Source organism: Balaenoptera ricei, chromosome 3 (genome assembly GCF_028023285.1).
Source record: "Balaenoptera ricei isolate mBalRic1 chromosome 3, mBalRic1.hap2, whole genome shotgun sequence".
NCBI lineage: Eukaryota > Metazoa > Chordata > Mammalia > Artiodactyla > Balaenopteridae > Balaenoptera > Balaenoptera ricei.
The window spans coordinates 10,586,857-10,611,073 of record NC_082641.1 but is presented as its reverse complement, the minus strand read 5'-3'; positions in this window follow the sequence as shown (position 1 = coordinate 10,611,073).

The window sequence follows — 24,217 nt, the reverse complement described above, 5'->3', positions numbered from 1 at the left end:
AACTATGCCCTGAAATTATATTTAAAATAAGCTAATATTCATCATTTTTTTTTCTAAAGAAGACCTGACATAGGAAACCAGTTGATTGGCCATGTTGCATTCTAATAGAAGAGAGGTTGATTCTTGGCTCTTGGCTGAGCAACTCTCATGGTATTAAACATCTCAAGACATTGTAGAGAGGTTATTTTAATGATAAAAATAGATGATTTTAAGGAAATTTATATTTTGTATGAGTTTGTGAAAATTTCAGTAGAGGCAATAAAAATAAGAAAAAATAAAATTTAAAGTGTATAATATACTTAGTAGAACAATGAAGAACCAGAACCAAATATTGACTCATTATTCATCAGACTGATTTAACCTGTGTTATTTCCTTACAGTTTGAGCCCTGTTCTACCCAATACTCCATTACAGAGACTTTAAACACCATTCCTTGCATGGGGCACTGGGGATCCAATGGAAAAAAAGATATTCTTTGTCTTGTTCATGATATTTTCATGACATTTGCAAGTTAGTAAGGAAAGACAAAAGAGTAAATGTATAATTATCACACAGTATGATGGGCTTTCTAGTAAGAATAATCATGGAAAGGGGGGCTTAGCCCAACAAATTAGAAAGACCATGGGATCTTTCACATTCCTAGGACTAAAAAAGGTTTTCTGAGACAATGACTAACCACATTCTGCTCTAGTCCAAAATTGAGTCCAGAGGATGATAATACAAGGGTGAGTAGTGTGGGCTAATCAGGTCCTTCTCGGGAGTTAGAGAAACAAGGCTTTGCCTTGTCTGGATGGTCTCTGTGGAAGCTGAGCAACTTCTAAGACAGAAGGCTCAGCTTGGTGTCTGGAGCATATTCACTCACTGTCTGAAGAGAATTGGTCCTTTTGGACTAATTCATTCACTTCCTAGATAAGGGAGAGGATCCAGATGAAAGAAGAGATCCAGGACTCATCTCTGATCTTTTCATCCCAAACAAATTGCTCTTTTCCCACTTCATAATCCTGCCCTTGCATTTCTGATGATCTCAAAAAGAAAATATTTCCAATTTGTGAATTATTTTAACTTATTACATTAATCGGAAAAATGTATTTCATTCCTTTTCATCCTAAGGAAATGTGTTGTAATAATAACAGCACTCTTAGTAATCATGCAAGTATCACTATAACATGAGTTCTGTGAGGAGGATTTTTTTCTGTAATATTCACTTTAAACACTTTTTATACGTTGTATAAAAATGAAATGAAACAGAAAAGTCTTTACATGTAGCTACCAGTACTTAGAATATTACTTTATTCAAAATGGAGTCATAAGTATTCAGAATGTGCACTATGCTGTCTGTACAGTTTACACAAACTTTTTATACCTAAGATGTGAATTTTCCTTCATCTATTACTTTGTCAAATATCTTAGTAACAGGACCTGTTCAATATGTCTGTTCTTGTAGTCATAGAAACATGTTACATTATTCATTTTGTTGTCTTAACATTTTTTTCTCTTTCCTCCACATAACAAAAAGAGAAGTAAATAAGTGACTTCAATTTATCATAAATAGTTTTCCTTTTATATTTTTTTCTCACATAGGCTTCTTGTAAATGTTTTCTTGAAAAAAGTAAATATGTATGGAATAAATCTATTGAGTTATTAAGATTACTGAAAGCACTATAACTTCAAAACATGAAACTGTGTTTTAGATTTATTACCATTTTTCCCCTTGAGGTAGTCTACAAAACAAGAATAAATACTAAATCTGTGAGTGCTGGGCTGGGAAACTATTCAGAGATCAATTTCCATATGTTCATGTAATTTTGCTTACAATCTGGTGGACTTGATGCGATTGGCACTTGTGATTTGGGTAAAGTCATGGCTGCCTGTTAAACGATGGAAATCTCATTGAACAAGGAAATATCAAAACTGCAAACATACGTGTTATACAGAGCTTGGGTAATTATGAATGATGAGCTGTACAAAGATGTGTGTGGGGTGCTGATATAAGTGTTCCACAGAGCCCTTGATGATGACCAGTCGTGATGATTCTTTTAGATAGAAGTAAATGACATCTGATAATATTTCAGAAAAATATAAAAATAAAAACCTACCACCCAACAATATCCAAAGGATGTGGTCCTCCAATTTCATATAACAGAAGGGGAGTCATATCAAGATTCTAACAAGTAGTCTGTTCTAGTTGTTCACCAGACAAATTCTTATTTAGTGCATGTATCGTAACCGATATTCTTATAACATTTTCCAGAATGAGTGAGCACATGCTGAGGCCTAAATCTTGTAGTCAGTTGCTCTTGCCAAGTTCCTATTAGATTAAGTGATCTCCAAGGGCTGGGCTACACACTCTATATTAGAAATTTGATTTTCTTAAGACAGAATCTAGTGCTAAAGAGATTTATAAACAGCTGCTGGCCCTTTGTTTGTGTAACTGGAGCACAAGAAAGTATCTAAATATTGAATAACTTTGTTCCCTTTGTGGACTTCTGTTGACTGACATAGATAAGGTTTGCTTCTAGCCAGAATTCTTAAAGGTTAAGTGGGGTCTATATTCTACCTATGGTTTTTTAATGAACTACAGAAGAAAATTAATGTGTATCCAATACAAAGTTTACTTTGTGCAGTCCTGTTTTAAATAGAGGTATCTGTATTTCAGCAATTATTTATTAAGTCCCTATTGTGTTTTATGCTCTATCTATGTGGTAGGGTAATGGAAAGATCATTATAACATAATGTGTGGTCTAAACTAAAACCAAATGTCATATTAACCTGGAAATACAAGTTAAATAATATATATAATAATCACAATAATATTTGAGATCTCTTCAGAGACAGAAACACCATCTGTTAGCTTTCTTTGGCCAGGTAAGTTACAGAATACATGGTAATTATATCAAGAGGCTTTTTGTTATTTCTCTTAATTATTTCACCAATATGCTTTTATTATTTACAATGAACAAGACACTGAAAGAATCACGCTGGGCTTAGAAATACATTTTAATAAATAATGTATTATTCAGGGAACTTGTCTTTTAAGGAATTTAGCCTCTTAAACAGTAAATCCTTTGAAAAAGCTCTTGGGTCACAAAAGCATTGGGTCTTGTGTTGAGATTTGTTGTGACCTGATGAAATTATTGTATCATAGTGTCTTCCTTCTAGATTTTTCATTTGAGAAGTAGAGTGCATAAGTATGATATTGAACAAAATAATATCTTTATTACCAGTACGGCTGACTAGAAAATGTTATTTGGACCAAAAATTAAGATGAACTTCCTATATATTTCCCCCTGAATTGAACTTGGTTACAGCAGCTTATGCCTTATAGACCTTACCTCAAGGGAGAAAGGAGAAGATAGGAAGTCAGAGAGAAGGAAGATCAGAAAGAAAGCACACTCTGACCTAGTCTTGGCAAAGCACAACTTTTCCTATGGAAGGATATTCTAGGAAATAACTTCATGACAATAGATTAGGATAGGAAGAGAGGATTTTCTCCTAAGAAATAATCTACACTGTTAAAGCAAGATAAAGCAGAAAACCCAAACCAAATACTAAAAATTGTAGTAGTAAAACAACAAGCAGTCACTGGAAAGAAAATATTATGGTTGTTATTAGTTACTACCCCAACTTTAATGAAATGCATCCAATATTAGGAAAAGAAGGACAGAATATACTCTGAGAATAATCAAGAGTGTTATTTCTCTACATTCTAACTACATGCTCCAAGAATACAAATAATTTCTTTAATTTAAAATTCTTTTAACAATGTCAGTCAAACTAATTGAAAGTATAAATGCTTTTTTTAAAATGTCAATTTGTAGGGACATTGACAGAGATAAAATATCACCCATAAAATCTATTTTAAAAAAATAATTTACAATTATATAACTTTACAGCTAGAATTAACCACAAACCAACATATCTAACTTAGTTCTCTTCATTTAAAAAATGTAAAATTTTTAAAAATCTACCTGAAGAGATTAAGTTACCCAAAATCTTACAGCTAAGTTTGTAGAAAATTTAGGTTAAGCCCTGTTCAATAGCTTTTAGATAATAGCACACTGGATATTTAACTTTTAAAGCTGTTATGAAAATTCACTTATACATATATATGAAAAAAATTGAAAAATAAAGAAAAATGATGGGAGGAAGGAAGAAAGGGAGAGAAAAAGGGAAAGAATGAAAGAGAGAGAGAGAGGAAAGGAAAGAAGGAAAGAAGGAAAGGAAGAAAGAAAGAAAGAGAAATAAAGAAAAAGAAAGGGAGGGAAGGAGAAAGGGAAGTACTGTGGAAGGGAGAGAGAGATAACTAATGGCATATGAGTTGTAGAAAAGATAAAATATAAATGACTTTTTAAGGGGAAAAATAATACTATAAAATCTCTTCTACACCTGCATATATCAAATGATGATCCCTTTCCCATGGTTATGTCTACCATTTGAGCTCAGGGAGATGGAATTCCAGAAAAGGCAAGGATGGAGTTCTTCTCTAAAAGAACTTAGCTTTACTGAGTTGTATGCAGTGGCTCAGGTCAAGAAACCCTGAGTTATACGCCGGAAAGAAAGTATCCAAATAACTTTGATTTATGAACCCTAATGTTCCCTGAGTACTTGTTATGCTACCTCTTCAAAGATGACTTGTGTTGATATCTAGAACATAAAGGAACTGCTTCTTCAGTGACCAAGAAGTCAAGAAAAAGATATTAGAATCCAGTTGTTCTAATTTCTTAGTAGTGTGACCTTTTGGACATGTTGCTCAAATTTTGAACGAAAACTCTTTTGTCTTTGTAATGGAGAGTATTATAATACTTAACACAAATTTGCTGTGATAATCAAATAGAAAATATATATGGGTAGCATGAGAAGGTGGGCTACCTGAAGAGGTTGTATAAGAGGTTACATAAGATTTTAGTGCTGAGAGATGAGTTTATAAAGGAAGTATGATCTACATTCTGTACTGTGGGATGTGTCTTCATGAAAGGTTTGGTTTACTACCAATAGAGCAACTAAGGTTCATTTAAGATTTTACTTAAAGTAGTAAAATAATTATATTTTTGTTCGTTTTAGAAATGTACACTGTCTGTAATTTGTTGAATATTAGTGAAAGCTAGAATAAAGAAAAATCAGGAATGAGGTGGTTACAGATATTTTGTGTTGATATTAAGTCTATTTCAGTTTAGGTTATTATTTTGATCCATAGATATTTTCCAGTGTTTTTGTGCCTGATATTTGTTAAAATAAATTAAAAATAAATGGGAAAATAAGCTCTGAATGTCATGACCGCACCATGACAATTGGTTATTGATTTTATGCTGCATCATCCTAGTAATAATACAAAATAAAGAGGGAGTCCACTTATGGGGAAAAAAAGAGAATATAAAATCATTTTGACAATTTCATATTGTATACTTTGCAATTGACTCTATTTATGCCATAGAAAATAAAGGAAACACTTTAATTTTAAATTCTAACTAAAACATTTAACCTTACATATCAATATTTACAACAAAAATAAATTGAAGCTATTATAAATGCTTTGCAAATCTTAATACTTTTTAAACTTAAAAATCATATTTTAATTTTCTAATTTAAATACAGTATAATAAGTTGATTACAGTCCATAATTTTGAAGCTAAATGCCTTTTTAGTAGGAGAATCAGAAATGAGGAATCTGATTATGTTTATTGATCTGAAGAAAATTATGTTAAAGTTAAAAATGCTACTTTGTAGTTTCAGAGCAAGCACATTAAACTAGATACCTCAGGGACAAGAAAATGTTAAAATACCTTTATTCCCTTTGAGGAATCATCCTAACGGAGTTTTGCATACATTAGGATTACTTTGTTGCAGAAAAGGTAATGAAATATAAATTAGGATGTAGAATGTATCACTGAAAAGCAGTGTTTTCATGGCATATCTGATATACTGTAATGCTGTTATCCATCTGATACTAAATCTAAAGAGAAATAAACGTGCTTTGTGGTATTTGGTAAGTGTTTGGACATAGTTTTTCCTAAAAAAATATTTGAGGCAACTTTTTAGATAAAATGATGGTTTGGTCTATGAAAACTGAAGGTTATTATCTTGCTACAGGATTTAAAAATATAATCTACTTGCACTGACATTGATGACAAGATTCACCATTATAAAAGCTAGCCTCAAAGAGCATTATTCCATTTTACTTAATAATCCTCAACCAAATTAGAGATAGAAAATTTTAACTGAGGATCACATCAATTAAAAAAACTAGCCAGCTGGATTTCTCTGTGGCCCATTGCAACCAAACCTGATAATACTTTCACAGAGTATGTGGCTTCTGTCTAGGGCTACTCCCAACAATCTTAAGAGTTTAGTGCCCTGTTTTCCTTTTTTCCTGATGTAGTTGCTAATTCTCATACTAGGATAAATGACTTTGAAAAAAATCAAAACCATCCTCAAGTTATACCTCAAACTAACCTGAATTTAGTTATTTATCCCATCTAAATCCAGTCTTGAAAATTCCCCAGCTGAATAGTATACTCACAAGTTCAGTTATTTCATCACTCAGGCTTGTTTGCATTCTATATTTGCATTGTGTTATTAGACACTTAAAATTGTATCCTACTTAATTAAAAAATAATTCCACTCAAAAATGTTACACAGTAGTTCTTGGCAAAGAGGGAGTTCCCTTTTTACAGATTTTTTCATATATTTATTTCTGTTTATTTTATCATATTCCATAGAAATGGGGTACCAGTGTGCAAGAGCTACAATTCTCATGGCATTATTGAGAATACATAGAAAAAATGAGAATGCGATAAATTAAAAAGTACACAAAAAATGTGAAGAGGAGGAGTAGAGATTTTTCAATGAAGATTTGAGAAAAATAAAATAGGGAGGTTATACTCAGGATTTGAAATGTGCTCTGTAGATAGCTATAAAGCATAAGCAACCCCCCTCAAAAATGTGTGCTTGAGATGGCTTGACTCTTAATCTGTATATAAAGTAATCTTGGATAAAGATACACACACAATGCAGTACTGGGTATAGACTTGATAATAGCTAAATTAAATAGTTAATAATTTTGTATTTCACATATTTTGGGAGTCCATGGATCACCAGGAGACAGGGAACACCCAAAGTGTGAGTCTGGAAATTCCTGGACTTGTAAATGGACGCTGAAACTGGCTAAACATAATAATCAATACATACCCCACGCATCTTCTTCCCCAGCCTCTTACATGTATCATTAATAAAATAGGGGTTGAAATTAATTACAAACATTCATGAAGTTAGTGAATTTAAGTAACATAAGTTTTGGTAAACATTCAGGGACACAGTATGCTATTACATGGAAAGAAGTGATGGCCAACACATTCAGTCTATGACAAGGTTATTGGTGGCAGAGTCATGGGTGACAATTTTTGAGCTGTTTTCCCTGTGAGGACATGTTTCTGTATTATTTTTTATGATAGAGAAAGAAAACTCAACTCCCTGCTTCCCCCAAACAGGATTTCAGGGCCTTAACGGCTTTAAAGGTTTTTATAATCTCTGGGTACTTGTTTTGAGGGTTCCTAAATATATTTTTATTAGTTATAGTTTATGATGACACTCCTCTCTTGTAGGTCACTTAAGCTCCAGATTTCGCCTTTCCTCATCACACCTCCAACCCTCCCCCCCCCCCAGCTTGAACAGCAAAGGGGGTTGTATTAATAATTACGCTAGGACTCATCCTGGTCAGTCTCACCCTCTTTCCTGAGAGATCAGAAGGGTGCTATAAGATCTGGAAAACTCCAAGGCACAGCTTCCCAAAACAGCTCTCCTAGCACAGGGGCAGATTCATTCACAAGTCGAGGTCTTGCAGCAAAAGGAGAAGAAAAAACACAGATGTGGGTCTCTCTGCCATATGTGTATATATATATATATATATATATATATATATATATATATATGTAAAATTTTCCCCTATATCTACTTTTGCTGTTTACAGTTAGCTAGACCAACGCAATTGCACTCCAGCAGTCAGAATAAAAGCCTATATAAATCAGGTGATGAACAGTCTTTTTGCCCAAGTAGTAGTCCCAGTGAATCTTTGAAATCAAGGTTGTTCATTTCCTCAATTCTTGTATCTATGGTGAAAACAAACATTTTCAGCATTACAGTATTATGGCAGAAGTCTCAAAGTTGTCATGGTAGAAAGGACAAATAACAGACCAGATCCTTATCAAAATAGTAAATGAAAAACTTTATCACACTTTTCAAGGAATTATAGAGTTTGCACCTTATCAGATACATGGAAAATGCAAGGTGAGAATTATTATCACATTATAATTTAACTAGCATATTTGGTAAATTCTAGGAAATGAGAGTAGAATATTGTAAACCAAATCATTATTGGTTATAATTGTAAATATTGTTCTAAGTGTGAACTTCTTCCAGAGCAGATCAAAAGAGAGCTTGATACTTGTATGCAATCCTAGGGCATTGTTCTTTCTTTATATCTGTTAGCAAAGACCACAAACAAACATTTGATTTAACCAAACAGATACAGCCAACTCTTGAACCCTCTGTAATAATCTGGTCTACAAGAGTTTTGATTATCCTCTTGTACACATGACACCATTGTAGTCTTCTATACTAATGATATCACTCTGTTGGACTTGATGAATAGGAAGTGGAAAATACTGTAGATGCTTTGAAAAGACTCTTGTATGCCAGTAGATAGAATAAACATGAAAATGGAGTTGGAGGAATCAGGCTCCCCAACTTCAAAATATACCACAAACCTACAGTAATCAAGACAGTATGGTACTGGAACAAAAACAGAAATATAGATCAATGGTACAGGATAGAATGCCCAGAGATATACCCATGCACATATCGGCACCTAATTTATTTCAAAGGAGGCAAGAACATACAATGGAGAAAAGACAGCCTCTTCAATAAGTGGTGCTGGGAAAACTGGACAGCTACATGTAAAAGAATGAAATTAGAGCATTACCTAACACCATATGCAAAACTAAGCTCCAAATGGATTGAAGACTTAAATGTAAGACCGGACAGTATAAAACTCTTAGAGGAAAACATAGAAAACACACTCTTTGACATAAACCACAGCAAGATCTTTTTTGACCCACCTCCTAGAATAACGGAAATAAAAACAAAAATTAAAAAATGGGACTTAACTAAACTTAAAAGCTTTTGCACAACAAAGGAAACCATAAACAAGACAAAAAGACAGCCCTCAGAATGGGAGAAAATATTTGCAAATGAAACAACAGATAAAGGATTAATCTCCAAAATATACAAACAGAACATGAAGATCAATATCAGAAAAAACAAACAACCCAGTTATAAAATGGGCAAAAGACCTAAAGAGCCATTTCACCAAAGAAGACATACAGATGGCCAAAGGGCAGATGAAAAGCTGCTCAGCATCACTAATTAATAGAGAAATGCAAATCAAAACTTCGATGAGGTATCACCTCATGCCAGTCAGAATGGCCATTATCAAAAAAATCTAGAAACAATAAATGTTGGAAAGGGTGTGGTGAAAAGGGAACCCTCCTGCACTGTTGGTGGGAATGTAAATTGATACAATCACTATGGGAAAGAGTATGGAGGTTCATTAAAAGTCTAAAAATAGAACTACCATATGACCCAGCAATCCCACTACCAGGCATATACCCTAAGAAAACCATAATTCAAAAAGACACTTGCACCCCCATGTTCATTGCAGCACTATTTACAATAGCCAGGACATGGAACCAACCTAAATTTCCATTGACAGATGAATGGATAAAGAAGAGTGGCACATATATACAATGAAATATTACTCAGTCATAAAAAGAAATGAAATTGAGTTATTTGTAGTGAGGTGGATGGACCTAGAGTCTGTTATACAGAGTGAAGTAAGTCAAAAAGAGAAAAACCAATACTGTATGTTAAAGCATATATATGGAATCTAAAAAAAAAAAAAAATGGTACTGATGAACCTAGTTGCAGGGCAGCAATAAAGAGGTAGACATAGAAAATAGACTTGAGGACATGGGGTGGGAGGGCGAAGCTGGGCGAAGTGAGAGTAGCATCGACATACATACACTACCGAATGTAAAATAGTTGGCTGGTGGGAAGCAGCAGCATTGCACAGGGAGATCGGCTTGGTGCTTTGCAATGACCTAGAGGGGTGGGATAGGGAGGAGGAGAGGGAGGCTCAAGAGGGAGGGGATATGGGGACATGTATATGCATATGGCTGATTCAGTTTGTTGTGCAACCAAAACTAACACAGTAGTTTGAAGCAATTATACTCCAATGAAGACCTTTTTTTAAAAAAAGAAAAGGAATACAATACCAAGCGTTAACTGTAAAAGTGAAGTCACCAGAATGCTCAACTAGTGAGGATATAAATTGCTACAGTCTCTTGAAAACTGTTCAGCAGTATCTAATTAAGCTGAATTATTCATAAGCTAGGACCCAGCTATCCACTTCCTGCAATTCTCAAGAGAAGTGCAAACACATGTTCAAAAGAATCACATACAAGGATGTTCATAGAAGCTTTATACAAAATTGTCCCCAGATGAAAATAGCTAAAAGTCCATCAACAGTGAAATGGTAAAGAAATTTAGGTGTGTTCACACAGTGAATCCAAAACAGCAATGAAACTGTATGGGCTATAATAACACAGAGGCATATGGATGAATCTCACACACTATTTTTTAAGGAAAGTGAACTGAGAATATAATATACTGTACGTTTCCTTTATATAAAGTTCATTAATAGGCAAAACTAATCTATGTAATCAGAACTCAGTGTACTCTATGTAATCGGAACTCAGTGTACAGTTTGCAACACACAGTGATGATGAGAGGGGACCTGTGGAGACCTCCAGGGACCGGGGATGTTCTGCTACTGGCCACACATTGTCACTTGCTGAGAATTCATCAAGAGGTACTCTACAATTTGTACAATTTTTGCATATATGTTATGATTCACTATAGAGATAATGAAATACAACATTTGATGTAGCAAAGTCTGAGGGATGAAAAGATGAACTATAAAAATAAACCTATGGTAGGAAAGAGATACTCATTCTTGCCATGTCCATTAAATGTAGCAGAAACATTGAAAGGAAAGTGATATTTCCTTGCTTTAAATAACAGTTTTAATATACTACCAAATGCTATTTGGTATGTAAAATGGGAAGGGGTTTTTGGCTATTTTTCTCACAAAGAACATGATTTTTCACTTTTATAATTTTCTTTAGCTGAATGCTATACTATTCAGCAGGTAAATTAAATGTATTCTGATGAAAGACAAATATTTAATGATCTATTTCAGGAAGTCATCTGCATGCATTTCTGAAAGATAATGCACAATCAGTAGTTGTAAATTAGTATTAATAGAAATTGAAAAGGAAAATGTACATACTAATCATATTACAGAATGGCCCTTCACTGGCTTTAAAACAAAGCTAATGTGCAATGTTCCTGAGACCTAAATAATGTGCTTGTTCAAATACTTTAAAATAACACAAACAAGTATCTTTCCCTCTCTAGGACACTTGGCATGTTGTAAGAGAAACTAACAGCGGTTTGACTTAAACATTTTTGATATTGTTCATGTCATCAATACATTGTGTCCATCAAGACATGCTATGATAAAGTAGTTTGCCAAAACATTTTGTGTTATTGGAGTATTTCTTTGCAAACTGCTCTAGAATACCTATGACAAAGAGGTCATTACTATTAGGATTCAGGCCAGTATTTTTAAGACTATGTCAACCCTATCATGGTTTAGAAAATCTAGAAGTATCTATTCTTTCCTTCTTTCTCTGAAAAAGTTCCTAGGAAAAAAGTTATGGGAGAATAAGGAAATAAAGTATATGCATAATGCCAATGGCATGTGGATAGTAAGTTACGATATTACCAGGCTTATCTGTTTTTCCAGTGCTCATAGCAGCCTTTGCAGGTAAAGAACAGGAGAAGGCATCTTTGTTGCCAGAGTCCTCAGTCCCTATGTCTTTGCCATGTGCTTGTTTTCAGCGATGGAAGGAGAGTCCTGCAGTTCTCTCTCTTGTCTCAGAACAGGTTAGAGAAAATGTCATCTTAAGCATCTTGACACCACTATTTTTTTCCCCTCAACTCTTAGCGGTGTTCATTCTTTATCCAGGTCCCTCTTTCCCATATGATTTTTTTGTTTTTTCCTTTCTGAATGGTCGATCCCAGAGCTACATTTTTTTTTTTTTTTCTGTGTGAGAATTTAAAACAAAACAAAACAACAAAAAAGTCACCCAGAGCTATCAATGCTTCACAGGCCAACTCACCAAGCCCCTCCCACTCTCAACAGTATTCCGAGTTACAAGGAGTGGTGGGAGCTTTGCAGTTAGGGACACTCTGCTTTTAAACACCTTGACACTTGATAAGTTCTCCGGGATAGTCTTTTCATTTGTCGCTGTTGGAGAGGATCCTAAATGCTGCAAAAGTCTCCTTAATTTTTGACTATTTAAGGGTTGTTGAAAGACCAGTTTAACTATTCTGATACCCTTTTTGCAAATGATTCCTTAGATATTTTTCTGGGTGTCTTTTACCTGTTCGCTATCTAAGTATCTATACATACCCGCTTCTGAAATATCTCTGGGATGTTCCGAAAAGTTTAAATTTGACTTTTTCTTAGTTTAAGTGACTAGTGATAAACTAATTTTGGAAACAACGGTGCCAAGTGTATCTTCAGAGAGGGTTCTCTTCTAAGATTCTCTGTAGGCAAGCACTGTGATGTCTTGAGTTCTTGTGCATCACCTTAATACAAAGATAATAATAATAATAATAATAATAATAATTAAACAGATAAAAAACAATACCTTGAATTGTGTGGTGTGATGTAACAGATCAAGCGCCAGTCTAGAGTTAAGAGATCAAAAGTCCTTGCCTTCTTTGGCACCAAATAGCACTCTATTATTCAGGAATTCTTTTATTTTATCTGAATTTAATTTCAATTTTACAATAAACATTTTTTAGACTACTAACCATTATACCCCAACATTCTTCAGTAATACACTAGCAGTTTTGAGACACAGAGGCAGTAGTAACCCTGAAGATGACAAACCACTTGAAACTAGAAAATGTAGATTCTGGATCCATAACGTTGAAACCTGCACTCAAATTCCACAGAGTATTTCGCATTAGGGAAAGAAATAAAGTGCTTGTACTTTGATCCCTGGCTCCACTGAATGTGTTCTTTAGCCATCATGACCCCAGATGGGCTAATTAAAAATATTTTCATTCTATTTTTGTATCTAACACCTTAAGATTGCAAGTCAGAAATTACAACAATGCTTTCTTAATTTTGGCCCTTCCCTTTTAATTAGTTGTATGGAAATAATAATAATGATCAAATATGCAAAGTGCCCTCTTCCCACACCTTCCAGAGAAGTCACAGATTTTGTTCAGAATATTTATACAAAATGCCTTTCCCTGAGACTCTACTTCATAAAACAAAAAGTTCCAGATTTGTACAAGCCATTTTTTGTTGTTATTGTTTTGGTTTTTTTCTCCCTAAATATGAAAACTGCTCTGATTTCTTTCTGAAATAACCAGTTACTAGCCAGTTAGTCTTGAATACAATACTTCAGACAGATGTTGAGAATAATATAAGAACATGTTTAAACTGACTCCGTTATATAAACTTTGTGTTTCTTTGCTGCTCCAAACATTATTCTAAATTACAATTCAAATATAAAAAATATTTTAAATGTAAATGTGAATAAACCTATGTTTTAGATCACTCTAAATGGTGTGCCTTCTATAACTTTGAATAGAAAATTAAGACTAGAATGTACATAGGGTTTCCCAAAGTGTGAAAGAGATTAGAGTATGAATGAAGCTGGGAAATGGAGGATTCTATCACCAGGAATTCTTTGAGAAACTGGTTTCATATGGAAGTCATTCACCCTATGGGAAACATACGAGTTTTCATTTATGTCTGAGAAAGAAATTGCAAAACTTTAAGCTATTTTTATCATATATTTACTTGGTTTTAAAAATATACTTATTATAGCGGTAGTATAGTATATAAATATAATATAAAATACACACACATTTTGAGTGTTCAGTTTTACTTATTGTGTGAACAATCAAAATATTGGAGAACTGCTATTAACCTATCCTAAATACACCATTAATTTCCCCTATGTACCCTCAATGTCCAGCCATTGGCTGCCATATGTTAGATAACTAATAATTAATTAATTAATTATTCTAAATGAAATTTCTGGAGCTGAAAATTTTCAGCAATAAATTATTGTAATCCTATTTGAAAGTTAGGTATTACTGAAAATCCTTCACCATGCATATTTTGCCTAGAATATCCTGTATTGTCCTAAACAACTCAGGGATGTATATTTTAGAAGACATGAACTTTTTCAAATCTATTGCCCAATATTCACATATATACCTTTTAGACTATTCAAACACTTGCCACAAACTTGAAAAAATGCCTTGGAATTGATTATTGTCTATGTGCTTGAAGAAATACTTGGAAGGTTGAAATACCATAAATTTGTCTTTTCACATATTTTCCAACATTTCAAACCATGCTATATTCATATACCAAAAATTTATTAAGATCTTTTATGAAATCTTTTTCTTTACCCTGAGCTTACAGAAAACACTAATACTTCATAATAAGATAGCAGGAATTGAATATTGCATTATTTTATGGCATGAAATCATAATTATAAATGTTTATCATGAAAACTACAGTGGGGAATAAACATATTGTGTACTTTGATATTTTTAAAAGAGAATCTGAGATTAGCTATGAGCTGAACATAACCTGGTATTTTAATTAAAAGAAGAGACTATAAAGTCATTTATAAAAGCAGTATTAAGTTAGCAGTTTATTTAATTTTAATTTCATGTTACTTTTCTCATTATGTCTTAGGGATTATTTTGAAAACTGTGCTTGTCATTTTACCATAGGAGATAATATAATATATTCCAGGAAGATGCTCTTTGTAATAAAATTACAAAAAACTTGTTAGCTTTTTAATGAAACATACTACAGATTTATCAACCTCAGTTCCATCTGAATTCAAGTTTCAACTGCCTTTGGTAAATGGTATGCTATCTTCTAATAGAGTACCTTTTTCTTTTTCCAAAAATAGAAACATTACCAACTTAATGTTATTGGAATGGCTCTGTGTAAACTGGCTGAGAGCAATAAATTGGTATTAAATGGGAACACTGTATTCCTATAACTTGTGATAACAGAGTTTTAAAATATTAATTTTCATTACTTAGTTCCCTGCTTTTATACGTTGTGTATATTATACTCAGTCATGACATATCAGATCCTAAGAGGCTATAATGTGCTTTTGAATATTGTCACAAATTATAAATGACCATACAATACCCATACTTGATAGTTCTAAAGTATATATTCAAAATAAGCAATGAGATATTATACGAATAAGCATTAACATTAAGAAATAGTAAGGGGACAAATGGAATATTTCACTATTTAAAATAAGGACCAAAAGAAGGCAAAATTTTACATTCCCAATGACTTTTTTTTTTTACTTTGAGATATCAGTTAAAAAGTGTGGATTGTCTGTTTAAACAGGCTGAATAACAATATCCTACCAAGTTATTAATGAATAACTCATCCAAGGGAAAAACTCACCTATGTACTAAAACTTGATTTAGGCAGTGGACCTATTGGCAAAATATGAAAGATATTTCTTCTTTTGGTGAAGGAAAATTCCAGCTTACAAAAGGAGTTTTTAAATAAACTTTTTAAAAAGTAGTTTTAAATTTACAGAAAAATTGCAAATATAATACCAAGAGTTCCTCGATGCCACATACCTAGCTTTTCTTGCTAGTATGGTGTATTTGTCACATTGAACCAATATTGACACATTGTTTTTAAGTAAAATCTATACTTTATTCACATTACCTGGTTTTTGCTAAATGTCTTTTTTTTTCCTGTTCTAGCATCCCATGAAGGATATCACATTATATTTAGGTGTCATATCTCTTTAGCATTCTCTTGGCTATAACAGTCTCCCAGAATTTTTTGTGACTTTGACAGTTTTGTGGTGTACTTGTCAGGTATTTTGTGTACTGTCCCGATAGTGGGATTCGTCTGATGTTTTTATTCATGATCAGACAGTGTTATGGGGTTTTGAGAAGAAAGAGGTAAAATGTCATTCTCATTATGTCATGTCAAGGGTACAAACTATCATCACTGTTGACTTTAACTTTGATGAGCTCTCTGTGGTAGTGTGATAGTTTTTGCCAGGTTTCTAGACTGTAAAATTATTCTCTTTCCCCCTTCCTATTCTTCACTGTTTAACAGGAAGTCATGGGTTTTCTTGGTGGCGCAGTGGTTAAGAATCCGCCTGCCAATGTAGGGGACACGGGTTCGATCCCTGGTCCGGGAAGGTCCCACATGCTACAGAGCAACTAAGCCTGCGCACCACAACTACTGAACCCACGTTCCACAACTACTGAAGCCCACGTGCCTAGAGCCCATGCTCCACAGCAAGAGAAGCCACCGCAATAAGAAGTCTGCGCACCTCAATGAAAGAATAGCCCCCCTCGCTGCAACTAGAGAAAGCCTGCGTGCAGCAACGAAAACCCAACGCAGCCAAAAATAAATTAATTAAATAAATTTTTAAAATTAAAAAACAAATAAATAAAAAATAAAAGGAAGTCACTATGCCCAGTCCACAGTTAAGGAGCTGGGTGGAGTTCAAAAGTCTTTGCATCACCTGCCAAGTAGGTACATATTTAATAACACTCTGCACTTGAAATTTGTCTATTCTCTCCATTTCATTTATATAGTTAATCATATATTTGTATTTGTATGGACTCATAGATATTTTATATGTCAGGTTATAATCCTGACATCTTCATTTGCTATTCAAATTGTTCCAGCGTGGACCATTGGAAATATTTTCCATTTGGGTCCCTTTGTCATGCTGTCGTGTGTGTGTATGTGTGTGTGTGGGGGGGGGGGGGCTGGGAGGGAGAGGGAGACTTTTTACTTTTGGTACTACAAATCTATATTTCCTGCTCAATCCTATCCATCAGCCTTTTACTAAGGATTCTCAGTACTTTCTATGGGAAAATATTATTAGAAATAAGGTTTGGGAACTAGATGTGCTTGTTGCTACTGAGGAATTGCTGCTTATAAGTCCTCTCAGCCAACAGAGCAAGGACACATTTGCATACCAACCTGTGTATACACATATATCTACAAATACTTCTATATGTATCCATATGTGTCTATATTAAGTTAAACAATAGTTTATACTTATGCCTCCAACTATAATCCTTTACCACTTGTTTATCCTAGCTTTTTCTTCTTGCTTATCTATAACTTCCCAAATCAACATGAGAAAATTGGCTCCCATCACTTGCCATCTATTTATTTAATTGTTCATTTCCAGTATACATTCTGCATTCCATTCTATGAAGCCCTAACCTCCTAAATATATATACACATTTATAAATAAATAAGTAAATAAAGGTATATTGATATATATATACACACATATATATACATATATACATAGTGGTCAGCAGCAATTAGACAGAGATTTCCTTAAATGCCTGGAATTGATCATTCTCTCCCAGACTTTGCTCCGTATGTCTGCATGTTGGGTCATACCTTCAGTGCTTAGGCAGGCAGGACAGGTTATTTGTACTGAGGCTCTGAGTCAAGACAAATAAAGAGAACCCTGTGCTGAAGAATTCAGCAATTCCTCTTCTGTTAATGATTTTTGAAATGTCAGAAAGGCAGATGAGCTAGGAAGAGGATAAGCTGTTCTCAGGTTCACATACCTGCACAATGAAAATGAAACAAATGATGGAGACATTCCTTAGAGTTTTGTAACTCAACGTGCCTTTCAGATACAGATTTGAGAATATGATGTGGATACAACCCAAACGGAAGAGCATGTGATGAATCTCTCTTACTTAAAAAATCTGCTGGAAATTATCCAATCTGAAGTTATGGGAGTGGGTAATAAAACAACAAATATGGAATGAAGAAAAGACTGGAGACCAGCGATAATTCAAGCACTTTCTGATGACACAGAGGGCTACAAAAAGGCAATGGTCTAAAATCATTGCCTGTAGAAACAGAAATAAATAAATATTGGGAAAATATAATTTTATATTTGAGATATAAAAGGAAAACAAGTCATAAGGAAGTTTAAAAACTGAATAAAAAAGAGAATGTGTGTAGCTCAAAAAGGTAATGAAAATGTAAAGAAAGATTGTAGGAGAACTCAAAAACTGTAGCAGAATTTAAATATGCTTTTAGATTAAATATGTGTCACATATAGAGTCCAGATTCTCCCACATATTTCCACACTATTTTTATCTAAATTATATTTTAAATATATGCATTCACAAATACAAAAAGAATCATGTACAATTTTAGGAAAGCTATGATAAAATATATAACCTTTCTAGAAAGAAGTATAATGTTAAAATTGACTATGAGTAAAGTACCATTAATTTATCAAGCTTAAATTACTATCATGGCAAACCACCTATTTTCTTTGCCCATTTCTAAAATTATGGCGTTTGGAAGATTTCTTTTCTTTCAAAGTAAAGCTTTGCTATCTTTTGTAAACTATAAAACATTTACAAAAAGGGCTTTTATCTGTGGCTGTTAAGAGAAGCTCAAGTAATGTACCCTGATCTCTTTATTCACATAGATGTACCATACAGAGTACATTTTAATTAAAGAAAAATAACAATACTTGAGTTGCAGTTATGCAAATTAAATGTATTATTCTATAACTGAAGAAATTGCTTTAGTGCCTCTAATTCAGAGAGACACCTTATAATGTCAGCTGTAAATTTTGTAGTTTCTCAAGGGATATTATTTCATGTGACTTCCATTAATGTTATCAGGAATTGGATTGCAGAACTTTAGTTTCATGCTTTAAAAAGGTATTTTCAATTAAGATTTTGTTGTCTGATATTAAAGATATACTTTTGAAATGGAATTAATTCTGACACTTAGTTTAGTAGTTTCTGCTTTAGGTAAAGAAAACCATACAGAATGTAACTCTATTTTTATACACACCAACTAGGATGTTTAGTCACCTTAATAAACCAAGAAGGGAAAATCTTGGAGGTGTGTTATAGATATGAACCTATGTAGATATTCAAGGCATGTAGAGAGCCTCCTATTAACTCTTTGGATATAGAGTAGGGTTTTATTGTTGATTATGATATATTTTTTTATTATTATGTGTGTTTTATTGATAAAAGCCTCAAGAGAACATATAAATTTGTGATATAATAATTTCAATGGCTAGAGTAAAATATACCCTTATTTTGAAGGGCAGTAGATAAAATTATGTGAAAATCAAAAGACGCTGGCTTCTCACAATAAAACAAGTACAATTTACTTCATCCAAGAGTTAATTGCCTCGCACTTGAATGATGTCAACAACTCAAGAGGTCAGCTTCACCGCCTCTACACTCCTGTGAAATCCATCCCAAGATAAATATTTCCAAAAATCGATTTCATCAGGCACCCTCACCAGATAAAGTGTATTCTTCACATAGAATTGTAACATATTATTGAATATGCCTGATCCCCACCATTTTTTTATATATTGAAATGGTAAGAAATGTTAACATTTAGAGAACAGAGGTCTATGCCTGACTCTGCCTGTTGCTAGTTCCGTGACCTTGAATAACTTACCAAGCTTCCTCATTTGAAAACTATTACAAAATAATTGCACATATTTAATAGAGTGTTGTGAAATTTAAACAATATGAGTAACCTGTCCTGAAAAGTGACTGGCACATAGTAAGCATCATGATGTTATTTTATGATCAAATTATTATTGATATAATCATCATTTAGATAATAAAGTCTAAATATAATGTATTACTCATCTTTTTTTATTATTAACATGTTACAAAGTGCTTTGTATACATCACATGTTAAAATAGATTTATTTAAATACAAATTTAAGAAAACAAATATATATTAAGAAATAATGCTAAAAAAGCAAAAAGTTATTTTTGATTATAAATACTTTGTTTAGAAATTTAAGAATCCTTCATGATATCATGACAAAAATTAAAATAAAGTTAGAACAGCTTTAGAGAGTATTCCATGCACAATATGAATATATTTGCAGATATTAAATTGATCTAAAAATTTACTTTAAATATCTTAAATAACCTCTTACTTAAAATTAACATTTGTACATTTCATTCACCTATTTCCTAAAGCTGGAATTTCCCGAGTATGTCATCTTTTACATTCTGAAATTCTGAATTCAGTTAATCTAATTTTGCAGCCCACTACTTTCATGATTACAACAAACAGACCCAAGGATATGACATGCTAACAATTTTGTCATCCTGCACACTGGAATTATAAATATCTAATAATATGTTGAATATTTAAATGTGCAAGCCATGACCTCAAAATCAACCTACCCTTAAATCAGTTATATGATATTAATTTCATATTCTGCCACCCCCAATACCATTGTGTCATCAGTTGTTCATTCACAAAATTTTGATTACTTCTCCTTGCCCCAAAGTCGAGTCACTTACCGTGTACATTTATGTCTTCTTTAATAATGTCCATCATCCGGACCTTTATTGTCTTGCTAGGTGAATGCTAACTAAGAAGAAGATTTCAGTAAAACATCTTCTCCTTTCAATTCCAGAAAATTAAAACACACAAGATCACATAAACTTGGCTCTAAAAGTTCATTTTTACTCTAAAAAGTTATATAATTATCATTCATGGTAGACAGAGTGAGCCATCCCATAGGTACTTTCTCCAACGATAAAAATAAAGTGTGTCATTTTGTCTGCATGACTTTAAATAATCTTTTTAGGACTATAGTAGCTCATTTCAGTCTCTCTCAATGGTCTTTTGCTATGATCTGTGTATGCAGGTGAAACAGAGTATAAAAATTACTCAATTCAATTAGTCTAAAAACCTTCCAGTATGATAGAAAATTTGACCTTTTAATCAGTACAGTTCTCTTTTTCCCTGTCTTTCCAGTATAGGCTGGTATTCTTTTTGACAGCTGTGCTCTCTCTGTCCCAGTCAGTGTTCTGTGTGTGCTATGGTAAGACAAATGACTTTCAAAACCCCCTTGACATGAAATAGATCACTTCCTACTTGGAGTCAAACCGGCCCACAGATCCCTGTTTCCTGTGAATAAGACCCTGAAAGTTCAAAAATATTTCTCTTGACAATAATAGGTCATTTCTTTTTTATTCAGATATGCTCATACTCATCTAGTGATCTCCAAACTTGGTGGTGTATGAGAAAGCTCTGAGATGATTTTACAAATAACATTCAAAATACCCATCTGGATTTATTAAAATCAAAATCTCAATATTGGTGTCTATTAATGTTATAATAAAAAAGCACACCACCAATAAACTCTATTTCAACCAATTTTTGCACCATATTGAGGATACATTGATTTCAAAATGCCATGTGCAATAAAATAATAATTTCCAGCAAAGAATACAATAAAATACATATTTTCTTGAGACTTAGTGAGCATGCATGTAACCATTTTATACGGTGAATTGAAATATGCTTAGTTACTGCAATGGTATAATGATACTACAGATTCTCTTATACCCAGATTTCAGCTCACACCAATAATCTACTATTTTCCCCAGGATTTCTGCATATTATTAAGTGCTTAAAGATCTCAATGGTTCTCAGTTACAGTGTCCACAGAACTCAGAATGTCTTTCTCACTATATGCCTACACAGTTCTTATCTTTTTGATCCATGCCAACCGCACTTGAACATCAATCTCTATTCCTCAGTAGTTTCAATGTAAACAAGTAAGCAAACATACCCTAATCAAATTTTCATTTTATAGCCTGCTGGTCTATAAAGCAAATTTTACCGAGGGTTTAGGAGGTAGAGGAGCTTACATTGCAGTTGTTCAAATAGCATAAAATTGGATAGTAGATCACTCTTTGGTCAGCGTATCAGCAGGAATTCCTTTCCACCACTTTTTGCCACACGTCTAAGCCTCTTGCCTCATTGCCTGAGACTGCTGCCTCTGTCACTTCCTGTCTCTTCTCCTCCCTGCCACACCCACAAAGTTCTGATGTTACATATGTAATAATTTACCCCTTATTTCTGTTTTATAGTCTTCTTATAACACATGCCCTTCTGATCTCATTTGGAAAGAAGAGGTGGATAAACTACAGCTGGCTGACCACATACATCTCAGCACCTGTTTTTTTTAAATTTAATTCAATTTTATTTTTAAAATTTTATTGGAGTAGAGTTGATTTACAATGTTGTGTTAGTTTCAGGTGTACGGCAAAGTGAATCAGTTATACATATACATATACCCATATGTATACTCTTTTTTTTTATTCTTTCCCGTATATGCCATTACAGAGTATTGAGTAGAGTTCCCTGTGCTATACAGCAGGTTCTCATTAGTTATCTGTTTTATATATAGTAGTGTGTATATGTCAATCCTAGTCTCCCAGTTTATCCCTCCCCCCCTTATCCTGGGATAACCATAAGTTTGTTTTCTACATCCTGACTCTACTTCTGTTTTGTAAATAAGTTCATTTGTACCCTTTTTCTTAAGTTTCTTGGAAAACAGCCATACCCATTAATTTATGTATAGCCCATGACTACTTTTGTTGTAAAAATGCAAAGTTAAGTAGTTGCAACAGACATGGTATGGATGGCAAGACTGAAATATTCATTCTGTGGCCCTTTACAGAAAAAGCTTGCCAACCGCCTTACTAAAGGATTTCTGGAATAGTTTGCTAAACAGAGACTCTCCAGTCCTTAACAAGACTTATGGGCCAGATGTTGTTATAATTATTTTCCCACCCATTTCAATCTCTCTCTAGGGAAGTATTTGCAATTTCTGAACGTAGCATCTGTCCCCCAAATTCTCCCTCCGTGTGCCTCATGGAGTAGGACAAAATATAAAAAATGTGTTTAAACCTCAGGTACTTTCTCCATTTCAGGTTGTTGGCTGTACTTATTTCTTCTCCAACTCAATGCTCAACCACACCTTCATTTCTCCTGGTGGGAGGTGAAAGTAGCACTCTGAAAGTTCGACTTGCAAATATTGCTTTCCGACTGTGCCCTGTGTCCTGGATACTTAGGGATTTTTTTGGTGTTTTTTGCTTTTTGTTTTTTTTGCTTTTTTTTGCTTCTGTCAGGGAAGCTGATGTTCCCTTCCACACCTAATCTCTTCAACTCTCTTCACAGCCAAGTTTCCTCTAATACCCGGGGAAGGTAGGTCAGGTAGATTTCAGAGGAAATCTACAGGTCTTGGATGACTGGGGGATGCGTCAGTGTCCTTGGCTTAAAATTACTGACATGGGGATTTAATTTTGACTGAGAGGGAAGGCTGTTCCTCTAAACTACATATTCTGTCGGTCCTCTTTCCCACTTCCATATTTCTGAGACTCACAACTTAGAAAAGAGTATTATTAAGAAGTCTGAAGAAGTAAAAGACTCCTAGACACCTTCTATACTGCCTGAAATTTCCAGGAGTAATTCATTATAATTAGTCATCGCACCTATGTTCCAACTAAACTTGGATCATCCCCCTGTGCTGAAGAAAATCTTTCAGAATTGCCCTTAGACTAAAAGTTTCTTTACCTTTAAACATATGCAGAATTGTCCGCTCCTTCTTGTAATACATTGCAATAATTAGCATAAGCAAGTAGAGCACTATGGACTTTAACTCATATAGACTTCACAACGTCTTACGGAAAAACCCGAACGAACTTTTTGGCCAACCCAATAGCTTATAGAGGTTGAAATGATCTGTGTGTCACTTCAATACAATACCTACTTCATTTGATATTAGCAAAATGAAGGTTTTAAAAACTCACACAGTATTTTAGGAACGATAACTAAAATTCACTATTGTATATGTTATAAATATTTATGTGATAAAATTAGTTTTTTTTTTCCATTTTTGCTTTTCAATTAACATATAAGCCAAACCTTATTAACTTTAATTTTCATGAAGAAGGAGCTTCTTGGTCCAAGTCATACCACTAGAAAATTGCATATCCTGGACTATAAAAGTGTATACATTTAATCTCTTAGAGCTGACGGTGGAAATTGTGCTGTATCTCCTGTTAATCACAGCTCCTGGAAAGGTGGCAGGTGACAGCACTAGTTCTCAGACTCTTCAGGAACTGTCTGAAGAGTTCTCCTCATCCAAAG